Raw genomic sequence first — 6,623 nt, 5'->3', positions numbered from 1 at the left:
TGGGAAAAGCCCAAACTCCTTCATTAGTGTCAACTTCTTAATACTGAGATATTTAGAAATATTAAAATATTAGTGCTACATATTTAGTACAAATGAAATTGGATCTTCTTATAAGTAGAGCTAAGAAATACCTCCATGGTCATCTGGCCCAGTCTTTTCATTTTATAGATGCAAAAGTGGAACTCAAAAGACACAGTGGTACAGTGAAAACTAGAAGCCATGTGCTGAGATTTTTCTACACCACTTTTGGCTGGAAAAGGTTCCAAAGAGTAGGTTAAGCTGAATCTTGAGAGATGAGTACAATTTGGATCGATGCTGTGTTATACAGTAAATAATGCCTTCTTTGCATAAGTTACTTATAGCATTTTATTATAGTTTGTGCCCAAGAAAGCCTTATTGCTGTGGACTATAAGATCAGAATTTTAAATATTTTTCTTGTAAAGTTTTCATTGCCTTGGTGTTTTTACAAACACGTAAATTTCCAGAGTTTTCTTCAAGTCAGAAAAACGTTTAAGTCACTATTACTTGAGATCATTTTTTAAATTCATCAACTTCAAAATATTAATAGCTAGTGTATTAAAAAATATTTTATTTCTTTTAATTTTTTAAATTTTTTATTTTCCAAATTAATTAATTTATTTTTTATGGTGACATTGGTTAATGAAATCCAGTAACTTTCAGCTGTACGTTTTAACAGTAAGGCATATATATGTATATTGTGTTCACCTCCCATAGTTAGGTTTCTATCATCACATATTTGACCCCTTTTACGCTGTCTACCTCCCCCTTCCCCTTAATCAATATTTTAAATTGCTGAATTAGTTTTATACTATTTTTAAAATTAAATATGAGGGGCCAATGAAACAGGTGTCTCCAATGTAAGAGTGTATATATTTAAAAACGTTTAACTGACACAAGCATGAGAGGTTTTGGCTGAACCACAAGCTCTTGTAAGATGAGGATAGATATGTTGGCACAATGCCAAATTATATTGTCTTCCCTACATAGAAAATTTAAAGTTGACAGTATTTTAAGACAATAGAACTTAAAATTTTTGTTTATTTTTGGAAGTGAACATGTCCTAGTTTATTTAATATCTACAATACAAATACTGCTGCTTCTATATAATCTTTCTAAAAACTTAATCCTAACGAGATTTCATTCACAAAAAAATTAGCTTTATAAAGGTATGTATTATATTAACATTTCAATATCATATTACATTTTCCATATTCTTTAGACTCTTGATTAGCACTATGCTATATGTGTGTAAATATCAGTTTCACGTGTTGGTTTCTAGCATAGCAAAATGCCACCTACCACTTTATTGTTTCCCCTTTTTCTTAAAAGTCTTTAAAATAACTAATTGTCATAGATGATGTGGCTTCCTTTAGCTCAGGGCCTTTGCCTCACTACTCCTCATTCGTCCTCAAGTAACTAGACAAGAAACTCTTCATTGAACAACTGAACTGGCGTTCTAAACTTCCTTCTGAAAACCTAAATAGCAGCTACTCTACTTTCTGATCAAACATTGCTAATCTCTAGCAGGAAATAGTCAATAGCAGGAAATTTTACGTATTTAAATTTTCTAGAAGTTATACTAGTGATAGGATCAAGGCGCCCTACAGGCTTTCTTTCTTTCTTTTTTCTTTTCACATTGGGTAGTAGTTTATTAATAGGTCACAGAAAAAAAGTAAAGAACACAAGAACAGCAGTGGAGACAGTTATGAAAGAACAGAACCTGAAAGTATCTGTGAATATGAGTGGTGCTCTACTGATAGGTTGACTGTCCCTCTTTTCGTGGTAACTCAAGTTTTCTGATTCTGTTTCAGGATCAGCTTAGTTTGGTCAAACATGTCCAACATGAGAGATAATTTTTCAAATTCATCCACAAGGATCATCTTGAGGACCAGGAAGCAATTCAAGGACCAAAGTTCTCTGTTCAGACCTGAAGACATAAACTTTCATTTGAATGCATGACTAAGGGCGACTTAATGGTAACCAAATAGATGAATGAGTAAGACTTACTAACCTTGATATCCATGAATTTAAATTAGTTTACTTAGGATTCTAATCCAATATTCTAGCAAGAGGTCTTGGTTGCCCTGCATCACTGGACAGTGCTGCTCGTCTTCTGTGCACATTTTCTCAAAGACATTTTAAATTCTAGCAATGGGAAAGTATTTTTTACCTGGTGGAATGCTAGAATTCTCTTTTTGTATGGTTTTCAGTAGCTGATACTGATTTTTTACTTTGGTCAAAATTTCTTATCAAAGAAACAATTTTGTGTTTATTGTTTTTTTTCTACTTGATCAGGCAAGATTGTTATGAACATGGTGTGGCACATATAAACCTTTAATTTTCTTTTTTAAGTTAGGTGAGGAAAAACCTAGAATTAGCACTTTATATAAGTTTAGAAATGTAGTTTATTTATGAAAGGAATGTATCTTTAGATGGAGGGCTTTTCTTCCTTCCTGATGTTCCAGGATTTCTTTTATCATTTCATTTCTGTTTACACATGCTTTGTTCCTGATTGCACAGAAAATATTTTTTGCATTTTATCATTAAGTATGATGTCTGTGATAAACTTTACATAGACACATTTTATTAGATAAATGAGGTATCCTTTTATTTCTGGTTTGCTAGCTTTGATGTTATCATACGTACTAAATTTTACTAAACATTTTTTGTGTCTACTGAGAATGAATATTTGATTGTTCTCTTTAAGTTTGTTAAAGTGGTATTTTTTAAATTGGTTTAGATGTTATTCTGACTTTGCATTCCACACATGTACATACATTATAATGTAGAGCTAATATTTTTTGTTGGGGATTTTTGTACCTGTGTTCTGAATGAGTCTATAATTTTCTTTTCTTATGCTTTCTGGTTTGGTATCCAGATTATGGCAGCCTCGTTTAAAAAGTTGGGGAATCTTCCCTCTTATATTAGTCTTTGGAAGAGCTGTCTAAAATTGGAATTATTAGCTCCTTGAATATGTAGAGAACGTACCAGTGGTGCCATCTGGGCAAGAATTTTCTTTGTAGGAAAGAAAAAATACATACATACACAAACATATATAAATTATACAGAAAAATATATTGTTTTCTCTTTTGGTGTACAGTTCTATGAATTTTAATCACATCCTACAAACTTTTAAATGTAATATTTTTATCATTCAGTTCAAAATATGTCTTCATTTTCACTATGGTTTCTTTATTGACATGAGAAATTAATTTTAGCTGTACATGCTTTTTGGGTTAGTATTTTCATGGGAAATATTATGTGTTTATCTTTACTATATATTTGTCACTTTCTCTGCTCTTCTTACATCTCAGACCTTCTATCAAAGATTTCTTTCCTCATGCCTAAATTACATTTTTTAGTAAGGGTCTAATGATAACACATTTTCTGTTTCCATTGCCTGAAACCTGTCTGAAATAATTGCCTTATTGCATCTCCTTTCTTAAAAGATATTTTTTGCTAAGTATAGAATTCTGTATTGGCAGACATCATTTTACTATGTCTGGTTTCCATTGTTGTTCCTGAGAATTTAGCTGTCAGTCTAATTGCTACTCTCTCAAACATAATCTGACTTTTTTTAGATTTAAGAGTTTTCTATTTTTGTCTTGAACGTTCTGCAATTTCACCATAAAGTGCCTGGGGGTAGATTTATTTATCCTTCTTGAGATTTGTTGGGCTTCTTGATTTGTGGCCTGGTATCCATCGATTCTGAAAAAATTCTCGGCCATTATGTCATATTGCTGCTTCCCTATTCTCTCTTCTCCTAGAATTAAGACATATATTGGACCCTCTATCCCTCATGTCTCTTATGCTGTTCTACTTATTTTTCTATCTCTATCTCTCTGAGTGGCATTTAACATAATTTTCCCTTATATCTCAATTCATTAATTCTTTCTTCGATTCTGTTTACTTTGCTATTAAATCTATCCTTTGAATTTGAATTACTATTATTTTATTTTTTCATTTTTAGAAGTTCCATTTGTTTCTTCTTAAAATGTGTTGCTTATATTTTATTCTATCAGAGCAGATCATTTCAAGTTTGTCCAGTTTTTCCTTAAACATGACAGTCATTTTATAATCTGTACCAGATAACTCTAATAATTAAAAGTCTTCTTCTTCCTTTTGTTTCTGGCAATTCTCACCTGTGTTGCTGTCTTCTAGCTAAGTTATTTGGGAGACTTCTATAGCCATAAGAAGAGATGAAATACTGCCATTTGCGACAACATGGATGGACCTTGAGATAATCATGCTAAGCGAAATACGCCAGACAGAAAAAGTTGAAAATCACATGATATCACTTACATGTGGGATATAAACCTACAAGCAACAAAGGAACAGAACAAACAGAGACTCATGGACATGGACTAGTGGTTACCAGAGGGTAGGGGGGAGGTAGATGGGAAAAAATGAAATAATTTCTTCAATTAAAAATAATTAATTAATTTTAAAAAATTACACTGTTAGGTGGCTCAAGGCTTTGTTTCTTCACAGAGGCTTGAAAACCACATTTTTCATTACCTTGGTTAGGCAAATGCCCTTAAAGCCAAAGTCTCCTTTGCTTACCTCTGTGGGTTCCCTCTTCACTTGGACTTCGATCTGTTGTCTTACTACCTACTGAGCGCTTTAAAACTTTCAAGAAGACTTACTTACTTACTTATTTATTTATTTACTTACTTACTTACTTACTTATTTTATAAATCTAACATAATTACTTATTTTCAGTGAGAGTCAAAATAATCTATCCCAACATATTTTCAGAAACAGAACCTCTTCCTTGATTTTTAATCTTCTTTTTTACCTCCATCTATCCCATTCTCCTAATCTCCTTCTTTTCCAGACAAGTAATCTCCTTCTCGCTTCCATGTTAAGACTGGACCAACTACACTGATGGATCAATTTAATACACAGATAGGAAACACCATAAGAAATCCTTGCTCCCAAAAGTTTTGAGCTCAGTATTAAAGTTTAACAGGGTAACAGCTCTGCCATTAACCAGTTGTGATAATAGATAAGCAGAATTAACTTCTCTGGATTCTATTTTCCAAAAGTCTCAGAGTTACAGCAGTCTTTCCTCCTCAGTTACCTTCCACATAAAATCAACCAAATCTGTATGTTCACCTCCTACAATGCTGTCAAATCTCTCTCTTTTATTGCAATACCAAAGGCTACTTTAGTTCTAAAACCCTTAACACTGCCTGAATTATTACAGCCTCTTGCCTCTAGACTCCCCCCACTAAATCATTTTCCATATTGCTACCAGACTTATTTCTAAAGTATGTATCAATGATGTTATTCTCATAGCTTCCAGGAGTAAGTTCAACTTCCCAGACATAGCCCGCCATGCCCTTTCAATTCTTTCCCTTTACTTCTCTGATCTCATTGTGTCTTCTGTTTGAAGCACCTTCTATTCCCTGTCCTTTACCTAATTAACCTCTACTGATGCTTTATAACTAAAGACCAGCACTATTTCACTTAGAAACTCTTCTAGGACTTCTCCTTTCTTAGATGTAGATGTCAAATATATACATATATTTTTATATGTCTGGGAGAGAGGGAGGGATTGAGGAACGGAGGGAAGCAAGTTGGCTTATGAACACTAAAAATACTCCAATGATTTATCTGTTTGGGATTTTTGCACATTAAATCACTGTAATTTTACTGTACCAAAATATAATTTGTTGGTTTCTAAGTAGATTCTTCATTTGAGGTCATAATATGAAATTAAAGATAGGTCCAATTTTATCAACAGTATATGGAAAGCCTGATTCTTTAAAAAAAACCACTAGAATTCAATTCAGCATCTATGCATTGTACATGTGGTCAAAATAACTTTATTATTCTACTTCATAATCTACTTTTTGGTAAACAGAAGGTTACCTTCTATTGATTAACAGACAAATAAATTTACAAGTTCATTTAAAAAATTTCATTCAATTTATCTTTATAGTTAATACATTTTTTTACAAAAATAATCAAGAGAATAGAATATTATTAAAAAAATTAAACTTGCCATCCTCCCAGCAGCTCTTGGCATTCCCTTCCCTTTCGCTGCTCCCTGGTAACACTGTCTGGTCTGCTGGCAGGTCGTCTTCTGGCACACCACCTTCACAGTCTGCTGCATCTGTAATACTTTCTTCTTCCACAATATGGAGTTTGTCTTCATCATCTGAATCAGAATTTGTTTCTACCACAGTATTATAATTTGTAACTGTAATACAAATAAGAAACAAATAATCAAAACCAATGAGTAAAAATCAGTTTTTATATCTCATTGAAAATAAATTTTTAAAAGTACTTAAAACAGATTGTGATTCAATAATATTGCTTTTAGTAGCTACACTTATTAAATATTATATGTACAAGTGTTTTATAAATAGCAACTCATTTAATTCTTACATCAACCTATAAAATAGAGTATCTATCTTCTATTTACTACTTATATCCCTGTTTTACAGAAGAGGAAACCAAGACACAGGGAAGGTAAGTAACTTGTTGAAGATCATACAATGAGGAAACAGCAGGGCCAGGATTTGAACCCTAGCAGTCTGATTCCATATTCTGTGCTCTTATACACTGCATTAAACATCTTTTCCAATCACAAA

The 6,623-nt window shown here is 32.5% G+C and overlaps 1 protein-coding gene across 1 annotated transcript in view; it reads right to left on the bottom strand.

Annotated features, from left to right (window-relative positions):
- Positions 1 to 6,229, bottom strand: part of ZEB1 (zinc finger E-box binding homeobox 1) — a 55,013-nt gene extending 48,784 nt beyond the window's left edge. The window contains exon 1 of the mRNA XM_025041261.1: positions 6,032 to 6,229. The gene's annotated coding sequence lies outside the window, so the exon portion shown is untranslated. The remainder of the gene's footprint in view (positions 1 to 6,031) is intronic.
- Between the last annotated feature and the right edge of the window lie 394 nt (positions 6,230 to 6,623).

Source organism: Pteropus alecto, unplaced genomic scaffold (genome assembly GCF_000325575.1).
Source record: "Pteropus alecto unplaced genomic scaffold, ASM32557v1 scaffold269, whole genome shotgun sequence".
Classification (NCBI taxonomy): Eukaryota; Metazoa; Chordata; class Mammalia; order Chiroptera; family Pteropodidae; genus Pteropus; species Pteropus alecto.
The sequence above is the reverse complement of the archived record's forward strand: the minus strand, read 5'-3'. Positions and strand labels throughout refer to the sequence as shown.